Genomic DNA, 18,956 nt, shown 5'->3' with positions numbered 1-18,956 from the left:
GACGCAGTGACCCCATGGCAGACTGAATGAGACCTACCTGCTAGTGTTGGAGGGTCTCCTGCAGAGGTGGGGAGTGACTGTGGCTCACCGTGGGGTCAAGGACATTGGCAGCAGAAGTTCTGGGAATTACTCCTTGGCATGAGCCCTCCCAGAGTCTGCCATTAGACTGACCAAAGAGCCAGGTAGGCTTTAGTGCCGGGTCACATCAGGCCAAATAACCAACAGGGAGGGAACGAGCCCCACCCATTAGCAGACAAGTGGATTAAAGTTTTACTGAGCTCTGCCCACACCCAGCTCTACACACCACCAGTCCCTCCCATCAGGAAGCTTGCACAAGCCTCTTAGATTGCCTCATCCACCAGAGGGCAGACAGCAGAAGGAAGAAGAACTACAATCCTGCAGCCTGTGGAACAAAAACCACATTTACAGAAAGACAGACAAAATGAAAAGGCAGAGGACTATGTACCAGATGAAGGAATAAGATAAAACCCCAGAAAAACAACTAAATGAAGTGGAGATAGGAAACCTTCCAAAAAAGAATTCAGAATAATGATAGTGAAGATGATCCAAGACCTCAGAAAAAGAATGGAGGTAAAGAAAGGGAAGATGCAAGAAATGTTTAACAAAGACCTAGAAGAATTAAAGAACAAACACCTAGAAGAATTAAAGAACAGACAAACAGAGATGAACAATACAATAAATGAAGTGAAAAATACACTAGAAGGAATCAATAACAGAAAAACTGAGGCAAAAGAACAGATAAGTGAACTGGAAGACAGAATGGTGGAATTCACTGCCACGTAACAGAATAGAGGAAAAGGAATGAAAAGAAAGAAGACAGCCTAAGAGACCTCTGGGACAACATTAAACGCAACAACATTCACATTATAGGGGTCCCAGAAGGAGAAGAGAGAGAGAAAAGACCTGAGAAAATAATGGAAGAGATTTAGTTGAAAACTTCCCTAGCACAGAAAAGGAAATAGCCATCCAAGTCCAGGAAGCACAGAGAGTCCCAGGCAGGGCAAATCCAAGGAGAAACATGCCAAAACACATAGTAATTAAACTGATAAAAAAGAAAGACAAAGAAAAATTATTGAAAGCAACAGGGGAAAAATGAAAAATAACATACAAGGGAACTCCCATAAGGTTAACAGCTGATTTCTAGCCAGAAACTCTACAAGGCAGAAGGGAGTGTCATCATATATTTAAAGTGATGAAAGGGAAGAACCTACAACCAAGATTACTCTACCCAGCAAGGATCTCATTCAGATTCGACAGAGAAATCAAAAGCTTTACAGACAAGCAAAAGCTAAGAGAATTCAGCACCACAAAACCAGCTCTACAAGAAATGCTAAAGGAACTTCTCTAAGTGGGAAACACAAGAGAAGAAAAAGACCCACAAAAACAAACCCATAACAATTAAGAAAATGGTAATAGGAACATACATATCGATAATTACCTTAAACGTGAATGGATTAAATGCTCCAACCCAAAGACACAGGCTCTCTGAATGGATACAAAAATAAGACCCATATATATGCTGTCTACAAGAGACCCACTTCAGACCTAGGGACACATACAGACTGAAAGTGAGGGGGTGGAAAATGATATTCCATGCAAATGGAAATCAAAGGAAAGAGGAGTAGCAATATACATATCAATAAAATAGACTTTAAAATAAAGAATGTTACAAGAGACAAGGAAGGACACTACATAATGATCAAGGGATGAATACAAGAAGAAGATATAACAATTATAAATATAAATGCACCCAACATAGGAGCACCTCAATACATAAGGCAACTACTAACAGCTATAAAAGAGGAAATCGACAATAACACAATAATAGTGGGGGACTTTAACACTTCACTTACACCAATGGACAGATCATCCAGACTGAAAATTAATAAGGAAACACAAGCTTTAAATGACACAATAGACCAGATAGAGTTCATGGATATTTATAGGATACTGAATCCGAAAACAGCAGATTACACTTTCTTCTCAAGTGCACACAGAATTTTCTCCTGGATAGATCAAATCAAGCCTCAGTAACTTTAAGAAAATTGAAATCATATCAAGCATCTTCTCTGACTACAACGCTATGAGATTAGAAATCAATTACAGGGAAAAAAAACCCCGTAAAAAACACAAAAACATGGAGGCTAAACAATATGTTACTAAATAACCAAGAGATCACTGAAGAAATCAAAGAGGAAACCAAAAAATACCCAGAGACAAATGACAAAGGAAACACGATGATCCAAAACCTATGGGATGAAACAAAAGCAGTACTAAGAGGGAAGTTTATAGCAATAGAACCATACCTCAAGAAACAAGAAAAATCTAAAATAAACAGTCTAACCTTACACCTACAGGAACTAGAGAAAGAAAGACAAACAAAATCCTAAGTTAGTAGAAGGAAATCACAAAGATCAGAGCAGAAATAAATGAAATAGAAACAAAACAATAGCAAAGATCAATAAAACTAAAAGCTGGTTCTTTGAGAAGATAAACAAAATTGATAAATCTTTGGCCAGACTCATCAAGAAAAAGAGGGAGAGGACTCAAATCAATAAAATTAGAAATGAAAAAGGAGAAGTTACAACACACACCACAGTAATACAAAGGATCACAAGAGACTATTACAAGCAACTCTAAGCCAATAAAATAGACAACCTGGAAGAAATGGGCAAATTCTTAGAAAGGTATAACCTTCCAAGACTGAACCAGGAAGAAATAGAAAATATAAACAGACCAATCACAAGTAATGAAATTGAAACTGTGATTAAAAATCTTCTAACAAACAAAAGTCCAGGACCAGATGGCTTCACAGGTGAATTCTATCAAACATTTAGAGAAGAGCTAACACCCGTCCTTTTCAAACTCTTCCAAAATACAGCAGAGGGAGGAATACTTCCAAACTCATTCTACGAGGCCATCATCACCCTGATACCAAAACCAAATAAAGATACTGCAAAAAAAGAAAATTACAGACCAATATCACTGATGAATATAGATGCACAAATCCTCAACAAAATAATAGCAAACAGAATCCAACTGCACATTAAAAGGATCATACAGCACGATCAAGTGGGATTTATTCCAGGGATGCAAGAATTCTTCAATATATGCAAATCAATCAATGTGATACACCACATCAACGAATTGAAGAATAAAAACCATATGATCATCTCAATAGATGCAGAAAAAGCTTTTGACAAAATTCAACACCCATTTATGATACAAACTCTCCAGAAAGTGGGCATAGAGGGAACCTACCCCAAAATAATAAAGGCCATATATGACAAACCCACAAGAAACATCATTCTCAATGGTGAAAAAGTGAAAGCATTTCCTCTAAGATCAGGAATACGACAAGGATGTCCACTCTCACCACTATTATTCAACACAGTTTTGGAAGTCATAGCCACAGCAATCAGAGAAGAAAAAGAAATAAAAGGAATACAAATTGGAAAAGAAGAAGCAAAACTGTCACTCTTTGCAGATGACGTGATACCATACATAGCAAATCCTAAAGATGCCACCAGAAAACTACTAGAGCTAATCAATGAATTTGGTAAAGTTGCAGGATACAAAATTAATGTGCAGGAATCTCTTGCATTCCTATACACTAACAACGAAACTTCAGAAAGAGAAATTAGGGAAACAATCCCATTCACCATTGCAACAAAAAGAATAAAATACGTAGGAATAAACCTACCTAAGGAGACAAAAGACCTGTACTCAGAAAACTATAAGACACTGATGAACGAAATCAAAGATGACACAAACTGATGGAGAGATATACCATGTTCTTGGATTGGAAGAATCAATATTGTGAAAATGACTATACTACCCAAAGCAATTTACAGATTCAATGCAATCACTATCAAATAACCAGTGGCATTTTTTACAAAACTAGAACAAAAAAATCTTAAAATTTGTATGGATACACAAAAGACCCCGAATAGCCAAAGCACTCTTGAGGGAAAAAAACGGAGTGGGAGGAATCAGACTCCCTGACTTCAGACTATACTACAAAGCTACAGTAATCAAGACAGTGTGGTACTGACACAAAAACAGAAATAGAGATCAATGAAACAGGATAGAAAGCCCAGAGATAAACTCACGCACCAATGGTTAACTAATCTATGACAAAGGAGGCAAAGATATACAATGGAGAAAAGACAGTGTCTTCAATAAGTGGTGCTGGGAAAACTGGACAGCTTCAGGTAAAAGAATGAAATTAGAACACTCCCTAACACCATACACAAAAATAAGCTCAAAATGGATTAGAGACCTAAATGTCAGACCAGACACTATAAAACTCTTAGAGGAAAACAAAGGAAGAACACTCTTTGACATAAATCACAGCAAGATCTTTTTTGATCCATCTCCTAGAGTAATGGAAATAAAAAAAAATAAACAAATGGGACCTAATGAAACTTAAAAGCTTTTGCACAGCAAAGGATACCATTAACAAGACGAAAAGACAACCCTCAGAATGGGAGAAAATATTTGCAAACCAATCAACAGACAAAGGATTAATCTCCAAAATATATAAACAGCTCATGGAGCTCGATATTAAAAAAACAAACAACCCAATCCAAAAATGGGCAGAAGAGCTAAATAGACATTTCTCCAAAGAAGACATACAGATGGCCAAGAGGCACATGAAAAGCTGCTCAACATCACTAATTATTAGAGAAATGCAAATCAAAACTACAGTGAGGTATCATCTCACACCAGTTAGAATGGGCATCATCAGAAAATCTAACAACAAATGCTGGAGAGGGTGTGGAGAAAAGGAACACTCTTGCACTGTTGGTGGGAATGTAAATTGATACAGCCACTATGGAGAACAGTATGGAGGTTCCTTAAAAAACTAAAAATAGAATTACTATATGACCCAACAATCCCACTACTGGGCATATACCCAGAGAAAACCATAATTCAAAAAGACACATGCACCCCAGTGTTCATTGCAGCGCTATTTACAATAGCCAGGTCATGCATGCAACCTAAATGCCCATCGACAGATGAATGGTTAAAGCAGATGTGATATATATATATATATATATATATATATATATATATATATATATATATACACACACACAATGGAATATTACTTAGCCATAAAAATGAATGAAATTTGGTCATTTTTAGAGACGTGGATGGATCTAGAGACTGTCATAAAGAGTGAAGTCAGTTAGAAAGAGAAAAACAAATATCATATATTAATGCATATATGTGCAACCTAGATAAATGGTACAGATGAACCAGTTTGCAAGGCAGAAATAGAGACAGAGATATAGAGAACAAAGGTATGGACACCAAGGGGGGAATGTGGCAGGGATACTGGTGGTTGTGGGATGAATTGGGAGATTGGGATTGACATATATACACTAATATGTATAAAATAGATAACTAATAAGAACTTGTATAAAAAGTAAATTAATTAAATTAAGAAAAAATTTAACAAAACTAAGGCAAACGATTAAACATATCATTATAATAAATGATTTTGGTGACTGAATGAAACAAAAAAGAATAAGGACAAGTAGTTAATGCATACGGTGTCGGGCACTGTTCTAAGCACTTTACATATACATTTCATTTAGTCCCTATAACCACTGGCGGTAGCTAATTTTATTATCCTCAATTTATAGATGAGGAAATTGAGTGTTAGGGAAATTAAGTAACTTTCTTCTGATTAAACAGCTAGTAAATGTTAGGGCTGTTTGTTCAAACCCAGGCAGAGAAAGAAGTAAAATATTGCATGTGAGAGCCCTGGGACACTCCAACTTTTAGCATTCAGGGGGATATAAAAAAGAACCAGCGAAGGAGACTGAACAGGAGGATCCAGTGGGTAGGACAAGAAGCTAGAGTGGTACTTCAGGAGCCCAGAGAACAAAATGGAGAAAATGCTCAACGGTGTCAAACGCTGCTGGCAGGTCAAGGAAGATGAGGACTGAGCATTGACCTTTGCATTTAGGAAAGTTGCTCGTGAGAAACGCTGTTTTGACTCTGGTGGAGTTAAATCTCAATCAGAGTGAGTGCAAGAGAGGCTAGAAGAGGCATTAGAGTTCAGCTCTTTGGAGTTCAGCACAGGTACCACTCCAGACTCAGTCACAGACAGGTATTCACATATGGATATGAATCAAAGTGACAGGTGAGATTAACACACTAACAAAATAGAGATTTGATTGGGAGCGTGGTGAGGAAAAGATGTGGGTCACTTTATAGCCCTTTTTCAAGGAGAACAAATTTGATTTCCTTTCTCTTGGCATTCAGTCTTGGACTTCCCTTCATTAGAAAAATTTCCAAGCTCCAAATTTGCCTACTACCTCTCTTAAAAATTAAAATTCTCCTGGGTCGTGTTTTATTTATCTATACATCTTCAGCCTAGCAAAGGACCAGCTAAGAAGGGTACAAATAAAAGTGTGATAAATGACTAATATCCTATATATTGAATATCCTACCCTGAAGTTATTGTAGACTACTTGCTGTTCCCATATAAGCCCATGTTTGTCTCTGTGGACTGTACTCAGTCATTCAAATTGATTAAAAAATTTATATCTATCTTTCTAAAGCCATGTGTAAGATCTCGGTTTTCCTATTACTGTGGGTATTTTCATTGTAGTTTATTTACTCTCTATCCCTCTCTCTACCCTGCTGTCATTAGAAGTTAGTAAAGCTTCTCTTAGTATAAGACTACCTTTCTCAAAGTCCATAGAGCACCTCATTTTCATTTACCATATTTTCCCTTATATCTTACCTATATGAACTTGCCTTACTTTTCCCTTTCCTCACCTTTTTATAGTCCAGGACAGGAGCTGTCACATATTTTGATTCCCTATAGCCCAGTTCTAAGCACATAGGAAGTACTCAGTATACATTTTTAAAATTAATGAGTGAATGTTTATTAAAGTCAATTGAGTTGAATGATACTGACCTATACTGAATGATACTGATGCTAACTGCAGACAGTGGGACCTCCCATTCCACATGGCAACAACTGCATAGTGTTCTTAGCTTAGGGACATAATATTTTTAGCTAGGTTTATGAAAGGTTAAGAAGTACTATAAAATATCAAAATAATAATAACTAAACCCAATTAAATTAGAAAAGTTCATGGTTTGTTGGTTTGCTTTCTGGGTTTTGTTTGCATTGATAAAAATTTTAGATATTTGTTTAATAATTAAAGTACCTACTAATTTGTTGTTTCATAACTTCTCATATCTGAATCAGTGAGTATTCTTCTTTTAATTTACATTATTTCTGATCATCTGGTTCATACAATTATAAGGTGATTAGGCTATTAATTCAGTTACGAAAACTCAGATTTCACTAGTACACAGAGGTAATAAGACCAAAGGGATATAATAGCCTTAGTTAAGAATTTCACATATAACGGTTAATGAATCTTGAAAACTGAGATTTCAGACCTGCTGAAAATATCTGAAATGCAATATTAATATATTTCCCCAAAACCTTTAATGAAATAAACAGCACAACATTTTATTACATCAACATGTAATAGAAGCTGTTGTCAGATGATAGACTGAACAGCTGCCAAGATGAGGAAGGAGGAAGGGTATTTACTAAGGTTACTCTGCACCGTTCACTTGATTTTACAGTTTGGCTTTCATTATTCATCCAAAGTACTTAGTTATAAATTTGCCAGGGTGATTCAGTGGGTAAAGTGCCTTCTGACAGTGGGGTTTAAACCACAGATTGCCCATTTCATTCTATTTTGGGATGAATATTATATTTTCTTAACTCCCTATGCTATCCATGTTAGATTACATAAGCAGAGGCTTCCAGAATCTTAAAACTAGAAAAAAGAAAAAGTAGCTAACTTGTTAATTTACACATGAGAAAATTTAGGCCCAGGAAACTTGTCACGCACCCATATCACAGAACTAGTTAATTTCAAAGCTAAAACTCAAATCCAATCACCTTGCCTCCAGTTTCTATACCTTCCATTCTTCCAGCTATCCTTCATTTTTTGCACACGAGACCAGTAATTTTGAGATTCCGGGAATGGCTCTATTTACCAGAGAATAAATTTTTTATTTGCCTTAGGTTCTACCCTTTTTTAAGATGAAAATCCCTTTAGAAAGTAAAAATAAGAATTAGCATTTGTATATCATTTCACAAAGGAATTTCCACATATTTTGAGGTCAGTAGCTGCTATCTCACAGAGAGTTGTCAGCATTTTATTAGGACGGGGTTCTGTGACAGAGGAGTCCAAGCAGCTGGGGAAGCAAGGCTAGGTAGCTGGAGGGTTCATTTGGGTGTGGTCTTTTGCAAAACTGCTTGAGGCCAGGCAATTGGAAGGGATGGGTAGAGAGACTACTTTCTAAGGAGGCCGTTTCTTTGAACAGCTAGATCAGTGGTTCTCAAATGGAAGTGAGTTTGTCCCCCAGAAGATCTTTGGCAACGTTTAGAGGCATTTTTGATGGTCACAATTGGGGGTAGTGGTGCTGTTGGTATCTAGTGGGTAAGAGAGCAGGGGTGCTGCTACACATCCTAAATTGCACAGGACAGCCCCCAAAGAAAGAATTATTTGGTCCGAATAGCGCTGAGGTTGAGAAACCCCGAGCTAAAGGGGAAAAAAATTCATTGAGGAACCAAAGGAAATTTCTTGAATTATTACTTATTTTATGCATTTAAGAACTTAGAAAATGAACTAGGTCTCTCTTCACACACAAAGCTTTTTTTTTTTTTTTTTTTTCCCCCTTTCCTTTTTGGATATGGCTGTTTCTAGGGAATCCTGAAGACTGTTTATCTGGATTTCCTTGCGTTGGATGTGGGTTGAGCCAGGGACTTGAGTTTTGTGAAACAGCTGTGGCCCTTGGCACCTTCCTGTCTGGTTTTCAGAACTCGGTCCTACGTACTAGCTTTGTGGCTCCTTCCGTGGTAGCACAGAATTCTTTTGTGGGACACTACACACATCCAGGTGTTCAGGTATGTCGTGGTTCTTTTTTACACAAATGTTATATTGTATGATGTGTTTCACAGGACACGAGGAGTCGCCTCAAGAGGAATCAGATTTTTTTCAGGAGCTGACAGACATTCAGGGAGAGAAGAAAGGTCTGTAAGAGCGTTAACCCGCCCATTGCGTCTTAAGGAAACCTCACGTCCTCCCACAACCTGGCCCGCAGGCTCAAGCCGAAAGCTGTTCCCCAGCGACTGAGCGCGAAGAACTTCGCTTTTTCCACTTGAGGCGCACGAGTGCGTGCGTGATCCGGCCCCCGGAGCTGCGGAGCGGACCAATGAGCGGGCCCTTTCTCCGCGCCGGCTCGGGATTGGGCGAACCGCGCCAGCCTCTCTGCCTAACAGCGCCGGGAGCGCGTGCGCGGTCTCGAGGTGGAGTCGCTGGGGGCGGCGGGGGCGGCGGCGGCGACGGCGGCGACTGGCGGTGGGGCGGGGGCGGGGACTAAGGATTGTGAGGTGGGGAATCGCGAGTTTCTGGATTCTTTATCCGGTATTTTAAGTGCTGCGGGGGAACTGTCGTTTCTGCAGTGTTTGGGAGAGGCCGGGGCGGGAGAAGCGGCGGCCGCCGTGGCGCGGAGGTAAGAGGCGGACCGGCAGCGGCTCGGTGTGGAGGTCTTAATCAACAGGTCCCAGAGAGCGGCCGGGGGAGGGGCAGCCGGGCTCACCCCTCCCCCACGCGCCGGGCCCGGGCGGGACCCCGGGCTGCTGCAGGCAGCCGGCGCCGGGCCGGCAGCGGAGGGCGTGAGCCCAACCTTTGTCCCTCGGAGGAACGCTGTCTGGCGGTGCCCGCTCCCTCTGGCTTGGCGAACGACTTACCTCGGCGGGGGCTCCTGCCCGGCCGGCCCGAGGTGCAGGGAGGCGCCTTCTCTCTGCGCCCGCGCTCCCGAGTTCGCGACTCTCCTGACTCCCTCCAGGCAGGGTCCGGGAGGGCGAAGAACACTCTCCTTTAGAAGACGGAATGTAGTCGGCGTTTCTCTGCCCGACTCAGCTGCAGGTATTCGGCTGCTCGCTGCATTCTTTAAACAAGTAAACAACTTGCTTCCTCGTAACCATTTTCAAGAAGAGCCTAATCTTCTTCATGGTTTCTGATAATTTACTCTAAGTTTGCAGGGTGAACTTTGAAACCTGTAAGTTGTTGTAAGCTGCTTTTAATGAGAGGCTTTAAACAATCTTTGGTGCAAATTATGTAACTTCCTAATGATAATAACTCACCTCTGTTGATTGACATACGGTAAGGTGTTGGAATTTAGGTTTCGGTCGAAAGGTTTTTCTTGGCATTTGGCGCTGAAATTAAAATCTGATAGCCAGAAGGTTTCTAGTAGTACATAGTGTGTGTGTTGTCTCCATACTCGTTTAGGATTGTGAGAATTTAGATTTGGAAAGCCTGTAGCACAAGAATTTTGAAATTTTGATTTTAATGGCAAGGTGAAAGGAGTTAATATTTCTGTTTTTTAGAAGTGTATATGTTAATGATAGTATTCTAATTATGCCTTTGGATTATACCGGAAGTTAATAACGTAATAAATTCTGCAATAGGAACAAATGGCGTGTTGGTTATTGGTGTCTTTGAAGTATTAGTAGTGGGATAATGAAATGTTAAATAAGGTTTTTGGATTATGAACTACTGATTTTTTACTAGATTCCTGTGGACTTGGCATATTACAAGTTTTTTTTTTTGTTTTTTGTTTGTTTGTTTTTTTTTGGTATGGCTGCGTTGGGTCTTCGTTGCTGAGAGCAGGCTTTCTCTAGTTGCAGCGAGCGGGGGCTACTCTTCGTTGCGGTGTGCGGGCTTCTCATTGCGGTGGCTTCTCATGTTGAGGAGCACGGGCTCTAGGCATGCAGGCTTCAGTGGTTGTGGCTTGCGGGCTCAGTAGTTGTGGCACGCGGGCTCTAGAGCGCAGGCTCAGTAGTTGTGGCGCGCGGGCTTACTTAGTTTCTCTGCGCATTTGGGATCTTCCCGGACCAGGGCTGGAACCCATGTCCCCTGCATTGGCAGGCGGATTCTTAACCGCTGTGACACTAGTGAAGTCCCTATAAGTTTTAAAAGGCTTTTTTATACTATTGTAGCAGGTGAAAGCTATTAAATTATAATGTAGGAATTCTGTAGGTGAAACAGGCAAAAAATACGGAAAGCAATTTGTCATTTTATCTTTGTTAAAACAAAATCAAGTAAATCTTAGCATGTACTTCAATGACTTTTGGCCAGACTGATCTGAACTTGACAAGATGGACTCATTAATATTAACTTGTTTAGAATGTTAAAATGCGAAAGGATATGAGGGTTACCCAAGTCAGTAGGGTGAGTTTAGGAGTTTGTATGGTCTTTCTAAATTATTATTATATGATTAAAAAGCTCATCACAGACATGCCAAGAAATTTGGTCCATTGTTTTGTATCAGTGTTCTTGTTGAGTTGGAAATAATCTTAGTCTTTGTATAGTCTAACCTCTTCATTTTCCAGGAAAAGGAAAGTGAGGTTTATAGACAGACTAGTTAGTGGCAGAGTTGGAACTAAGTGCTACCAATGCTGGCCTTCAGATTCCAAGTACAGTGTTCTTTTCACTATATACTGTTGTTAAATAAACAAACCAATAAGTTACCCTTCTTCGATTTTTTTTTTCATCATGCATTTTCTTTCCTTTTCTTTTTAAAAAAATAACCACTAACCACAATTAATTCATTCCGACTGAAGGGTTGTTTTCAGTTTTTCAATATTTCAAACAATGTTTAATGAACATCCTTGTGCATATCCCCTTGAGCACATTAGTGAAGTTTTCCCTAGAATGAATTGCTGGGCCATAGGTTGATGTGCATTTTCAACTTTACTAGCTGCAGCCAAATTGTCCTCTAAAGTTGTAACAATTTACATACCTGCCAACAGTATATGAGTCATCCTTGTCCAAACTTGGAATTGTCAGATTGGCATTGTCAGATTTTTAAATTTCTGCCAGTCTGATGGGTGACAAATGATATAATTATTTTCCTTCTTTCACAGAGGTTTTAACTTTATTTTTAATTTACATGAAGTGAAATTCTCTTTTTGTTGTACAGTTGTCTTGACAAATGCATAGAGCTGTGCAACTACCAAAATCAAGACGCACAACAGTACCAGCACCTTAAATTCCCTTGAGCTGCTCTTTTGTAGTCAGCTCTTCCCCCACCCTTAACCCCTGGCATCTGATGTTGCCTTTCCTGTAGTTTGTCTTTTCTAGAATATCAGGTAATGGAATCATACAGTGTTTAGCCTTTTGAGTCTGGCTTCTTTCATTTAGCGTAATACATCTGAGTGTCCGTCCATGTTGTTGAGTGTATCAGCAGTTCCTTCTGTTGTATTGCTGAATGTAGTATTCCATTGTATGGATGTATCACAATTTATTTATCCATCCACTAGTTGAAAGACATTTGAGTTTTTTGTTTGTTTGTTTGGACTATGAATAAAGCTGCTAAATCTTTGCCAACAGGTTTTTACGTGAACATAAGCCTTCATTTCTCTTGGATAAGCACCTCCAAGTGAAATTTTTGGGAAGTGTATGTTTATTAAAAAAACAAAACACAAAAAAACCTGTGGTGGGCCGAATAATGGCCCACAAAGATGTTCTAATCCCTAGAACCCGTGAGTAAATTAGGTTACATGGCAAAGGTGAATGAAAGTTGCAGATGGAATTAATCAACTGACTTTAAAATAGGGAGTTTATCCTGGGATTATCCAGATGCTGTGCTGGTGTATCCTGAAGGTCCTTAAAGGGGAAAGAGAAGATAGAGTCAGAAAGATGTAACAATGAAAGCAGGGACAGAGAAATGCAGAGTTCTTGGCTTTGAGGTTGGAGAATTTGGGGCATAAGCTAAGGAATGTGGTGGTCTCTAAAAGCAGGAAAAGGCCAGGAAATGGATTAACCTTTAGAGCTCCCAGAAAAGACTGTAGCTCTGCCAGCAACTTGATTTTAGCCCAGAGAGACCTGTGTCAGATATTTAACCTACAGAACCCGAGAATAATAAAATTACGTTGTTTTAAGCCACTAAATTTGTGGTAATTTGTTAAAGCAGTATAGGAAACTATACACTGTAAAATTGGTTTTCCAAAGAGGCTGAATTGTAGTCCCACTGGCAATGTATGAGTGCTTCAGTTACTTTACATCCTCATCAACACTTGGTATGATCAACCTTTTTAATTTTAGTCACTCTAATAGATATATAGCAGTATTTCATTGGGGTTTTTATTTGCATTTTTCTCATGAATAATGATGATCATCTCTTCTGTGCTTATTTGCCATCTGTATATCTTCTTTGTTGAAGTGTCCAAATTCCAAATCTTTTCCCATTTTAATTTTTATTATTTATTTATTTATTTATTTATCCATTTTTAAATTGAATTTTCTTGTTTTTATTTTTGGCTGCGTTGGGTCTTCGTTGCTGTGCGCAGGCTTTCTCTAGTGGCGGCGAGCAGGGGCTACTCTTGGTTGCGGTGTGTGGGCTTCTCATTGTGGTGGCTTCTCTTGTTGAGGAGCACGGGCTCTAGGCATGCGGGCTCAGTATTTGTGGCTTGTGGACTCTAGAGCGTAGGCTCAGTAGTTGTGGCCCACAGGCTTTGTTGCTCCACGGCATGTGGGGTCTTCCTGGACCAGGGCTCAAACCCATGTCCCCTGCATTGGCAAGCGGATTCTTAACCACTGTGCCACCAGGGAAGTCCTGAGTTAATTTTTGTATAAAGAAAGGTTTAGGTTGAGTTTCGTTTATTCAGTTGTTCCATGACCATTTGTTGAAAAGACTATTCTTCTCCATAGAATTGCCTTTGTCTCTTGGTCAAAAACCATTTGACTACATTTGTGTGGGTCTATTTCTAGACTCCTGTGTTCCATTGATCTATTTTTTTTGCCAATATCATAGTGTCTTGATTAATATAGCTTTAAAATTAAGGCTTGAAATCAGGTAATGTGAGTTCTCCAACTTGTTTTTCCTTCAAAACTGTTTTAGCTGTTTTAGTTCTTTTGCTTAAATTTTAGAATCAGCTTGTTGATATATCAAAAAAAATTCTGCTAGGATTTTGATTGAGACTGTATTAAATCTATTGATTAACTTGATAATTGACATCTTAACAAGGTAGAGTTTTCCAATCTATGAACATGGTATTGCTCTCCATTTGTTTGTCTTTGATTTCTTTCATGAATGTTTTGTAGTTTTCAACATGTAGATCCTGCAAATATTAGATGTGTACCTAAGCATTTCAGTTTTTTAGTACTATTGTAAATGATCATTTTTAAAAACTTGGGTTTCCAATTGATCATTGCTAGTATAATTGATTTTTGTATGTTGACTTTGTATCCTGCGTTTTTACTAAACTCATTTATAACTTTTAGGAGCTTTTTCCTGTAGATTTCTTGGGATTTGTCTAAGGAGATAGTCATGTCATCTATGAATAGAGAAATGTTTCTTTCTTTCTAATATGTATGTCTTTTCTTTTTCTTGACTTTTTGCAGTCTAGGAGTTCCAGTGAGATATTGATTAGGAGTGTTGAAAGGGAACATCCTTGCCTTGTTCACAATCTTAAAGCATTCAGTCTTTCACCTTTAAAATATAATGTTAGATGTAGGTCATTTTGTAGATTCTCTAAATCAGATTAAGGAAGTTTCCTTCCGTTCTGAGGTTGCTGAGGGTTTGGGTTATTATTATTATTTTTTAAATCATGAATGGATGTTGAATTTTGTCAGATGCTTTTCTGCATCTATTGAGGTGACCATTTGAATTTTTTTTCTTTAATCTGTTAATATGGTGAATTACACTGATTAATTTTTAAATGTTGATGCAGCCTTGCATGTTTCTGGGAATAACTCCGGCGTTGTTGCAAACTAAATCATTTTGGATTATTTTTCTTTGACATTAACATTTTTCTTAAAAATAAACAAGGAAACTGAACATAAGATTTTGTGAATCAAAGTGTTTATAAAGTCAGATAAATCAAGGTATTCATTAATAGTTGTGTAAATTTTACATGTTGGTAGGACTTAAGTTTTCTTGATCTGTCTATACTGGAGTTTATAGACTGTACCACTGGAGGGACTCTTCTTTAAAATTACTAAATGGAGAAAGAAAATATTATCTGTGACACTGTAATCAAGCATTCCTCGTGCTGGCTTAATTTAGGCAAGTTGTTTAAATGTATTTGGATAGTAAATATATGTTGAATGAAGATAAAATGATTTAATTAGGAGATTTTTTTTACTTGGAATGAAAACAACCACAGGAAAAAAACAGGCTCCTTCCTCAACACCGGAAGATCAATTATAGACCCTTGAGTGATCACATAAATGTTTGGCTTGCTCCAAGTATAATGAATTAAGTGAATGTACTAAAAAGTGTGAAGTGAAATATAAAATAAAGTACTTATAAGAAAAAGCCAGGCTGTCTTTTGCTGTACTGAAGATATTCTTTCATGAAAAATGTGGGTACATAGTAAAAAGATGCATGCTTATTAAATATACTTTAATATGTTGAATTGTGAAGTTTTTCCTCCATCAGTTCAGACTACAGAAGACAGTTTAATTATTAAGAATAAGGTTTCATGGGGAGTTCCCTGGGGGTCCAGTGGTTAGGACTCTGTGCATGGGGGCATGGGTTCCATCTCTGGTCGGGGAACTGAGATCCCACATGCTGTGCAGCGCGGCTAAAAAAAAAAAAAAAAAAAAAAAAAAAAAGAAGAAGAAGGTTTCAATAACTTCATAATCAAGCTGTTTAATTTTATCATTTTTATAAATTTGGGCTTATCATATGATTTAACCACTATAAAAATTCAAGCAATTTCTCTCATAATTTTAAAGTTCCTTCTTAAGTTATTAGTCGTCTCGAAGACCCTAAACATCGAAGTTTTGAGGCCTCTGAGGTTCTTGGCAGTATTGATCCTTTAAGGCAGGGGTTGACAAATTTCTTTAAAGGGCAAGATAGTGAATATTTTAAGCTTTGCAGATCATATAATTTCTGTTGCAGGTCCTCAACTCTGCTGTTACAGTGCAAAGATGGCCAAACGAATGTGACTGTGTTCCAGTAAAACTTTGTTTATTAAAATCAGGATATGCCTTGATTTGGCCTGTGGGCTTAGTTTGCCTACTTTGGTTTTGGGCAAAAAGTTAGCAGGAGAAATGAAAATAATTATAGTAATGTAGCAGAAAGACCCTTAGGGTCAGCTGAGTTGGGAGGTTATTCCATGCTCTAATTCCCAGCCAAGCCCTCACTTTCCTTATCTTTAACATGTGGCCACCTCGGAAGATGATTTAAAAGGTTAAAAATAGGGTATGGAAGGCACTGAGCAAAATATTCTGACACATAGTAGATACTCAATAAATATTTGCTCCCACCACCCCACCATTTTATATTGTTTTACAGTGTGTAGTATATCTGATTAGTTATTCCAAATATTAGAAATTATAGTTGTGTTTATATTTATAGCTAAATTGTCTTTTGAATTATACTTTTTGGCCATATAAGTTATAACTGTTTGGTTTCACAATAGTATCAGAAACTTCACATGAAAAAAATTGAGAATTTGTGTTGAAATATAATTTCATGTTTTGAAGATTTTACATTGTCACAAAAAATGTTTGATAATGTCACTTAAAATGCATTACTTTGATTTGACCTAAGAAGCAGGTTTTCTGTATTTTGTGTGCTTCAGAGTGCCTTTAAGACTGCATTCATTTAAGTTAATTGACTGCCTCCTGTGAGTGAACTGAACTAGGTGCTCTGCTAGGATTTGGTCGTACTTAAAAAGTACCCGGGCTTCCCTGGTGGCGCAGTGGTTGAGAGTCTGCCTGCCGATGCAGGGGACATGGGTTCGTGCCCCGGTCTGGGAGGATCCCACAGCCGTGGAGCGGCTGGGCCCGTGAGCCATGGCCGCTGAGCCTGCGCGTCTGGGGCCTGTGCTTCGAAATGGGAGAGACCACAACACTGAGAGGCCCGCGTACCGCAAAAAAAAAAAAAAAAAAAAGTACCCATATTTAGATAATTATTTTTGCGTAATGTTTGGGACATAAGGGAAGCGTCAGAAACTTGTTTTTCTTTCTTTCTGAATTACTGTCAAGATAAAGCTGGATTCGAGATTTTTAACTCCCCTCCAAAAAAAAATTTTGTGCTCCTTCACAGATCAGAGGCAGAGATGCCACATAGGTGGATGTTGAAATAATTTTGCACCAGTAGTTGGTGGCAGGACTAGGGCTGGATCTCACATACCAGACTCATAATCTTTTTAGTACTCTTTTCATTGCACCATTGCCTGGTTTGTTAGCTCTGTTATCACCTGCATCTGGACTCCCAGAAATCTAGCTTTCTTGTCCCATGTTCTCCATTTTCCCCCTAAAGCTTAAACAGAAGCTGTTGCAAAGTCTTATCAAATTTTACTAAGAAAACTTTATATTATTATTTAAATAGTTACAGCTTAGAATATAATTGTATTATACTTAATACGAAAGAAAAGTTTGCTGTTTTTAAGCAGATTAAAAAAATTCTGCTTTACATTGGTTATATTATCTGTATGATATTTATGTATAAGGAGTTGGTTTTCCTTTGTTCTACAAGTAATCATCACTCACTTTTGCACACTTTTGTCTGCCTCAGATTTCCTAACTAGTTTATTCAGAAAATTATAGGTAAATACTGAATACTTACAATGTGAAGACTTTGGGCAGGATATAGAGAAGTATTAGATAAAGTCACTGCCCTCAAAGGTCTGGCTTTGAAATAAGTATGGACAGTCCCTTAGAGATTAGGTTGGATTAGGAGAATTTAATAGTTGTTTGAAATGGGCAGAGTCACAGAATTGCTCAAATAATATGCAAATAAATTGTAGGATTGTACTTATAATGTTACAGAATTATAAGTTTATTTTAAAAAATAATATATCACAGTTTATTTAACTGTATTACTGTTGGTGAGTTGTTTCTAGCTTTTGGTTATTATGAGTAACGTTACCATGAATGTCCTTGCACGTTTAGTCTATCAAGGTTAATATGTACATGTGTTTCTCTAGGGCTGTGCCCTCTAGTATGGTAGCCATTAGCCACATATGACTATTTATTTATTTATTTATATTTGAATTTCATTTATTTTTTTATACGGCAGGTTCTTATTATCTGTTTCCCACATATTAGTGTATATATGTCATTCCCAATCATGACTATTTAAATTTAAATTAACTAAAATAAAAAATTCAGCTCTTCAGTTACACTAGCCACATTTCAAGTGCTTCATAACCATATATGGCCAGTGGCTATGTTATTATTGCATAATGCAGATATAGAATATTTCCATTATTGCAGAAAGTTCTATTGGACATCACTGTTCAAAGTATATAATTAGGAGTGAAATTGCTGGATGATAGCATAGGGGAATGGTCAGCTTACTAGATAATGCCATACTCTTTAGCGTAAACTATTGAGTTTCTTCAAATTGCCTCACATTGAAAACTGTAAATTCTACTTTATAAATACTGGACATGTAAACTTAACTGTCTGTTAATCTTTTGTGAATCTTATGGTCGTTTGGCCCTGTCCCCCAAAACACACACACTGTTCTTCATATCAGGAAATTCATGGAAATTAGATCATGAACCCCAGAGTTAAACCTCTGACCCAAGTGATTTGTCTGAGAACTATACAAGTAAGCTGCAGGTGTTTTTCAGAATAATGATTCACTTAAGAGTACTCAGTAGATACCTAAGAGTTTATGAAAGGAAATTTGATGGTTCTTTGTAGGCATCTTAAAGGGATAGTGTTCCTTTTATGTCTTATCCTTTTATACTTTACACCTTACCCCTTTATACTTAAATTTTATAGTGAGAGTAGTAGTGCATTTGGCTAAATTACAGTACTTTTTGCTTTCCCCTAACTCCTACCCAGAACTGTATCCCTTGCCCCATCTTTTAATGTGTCATGCAGTATGCTATATCCTTTGTATATAGTTGT

At 38.0% G+C, this 18,956-nt stretch overlaps 1 protein-coding gene across 3 annotated transcripts in view; it reads left to right on the top strand.

Moving 5' to 3' along the window:
- Positions 1–9,465: 9,465 nt before the first annotated feature.
- PALS1 (protein associated with LIN7 1, MAGUK p55 family member) overlaps positions 9,466–18,956 on the top strand; it is a 106,905-nt gene continuing 97,414 nt past the window's right edge. For 2 of the 3 annotated variants that reach the window (XM_060095970.1, XM_060095968.1), the window contains exon 1: positions 9,466–9,588. The gene's annotated coding sequence lies outside the window, so the exon portion shown is untranslated. Of the gene's footprint in view, positions 9,589–9,822; positions 10,005–18,956 lie in introns of those variants that run through there. The other variant, XM_060095969.1, reaches the window with a different exon arrangement.

Source organism: Mesoplodon densirostris, chromosome 4 (assembly GCF_025265405.1).
Source record: "Mesoplodon densirostris isolate mMesDen1 chromosome 4, mMesDen1 primary haplotype, whole genome shotgun sequence".
Classification (NCBI taxonomy): Eukaryota; Metazoa; Chordata; class Mammalia; order Artiodactyla; family Ziphiidae; genus Mesoplodon; species Mesoplodon densirostris.
This window is presented reverse-complemented; position numbering and strand designations above follow the sequence as displayed.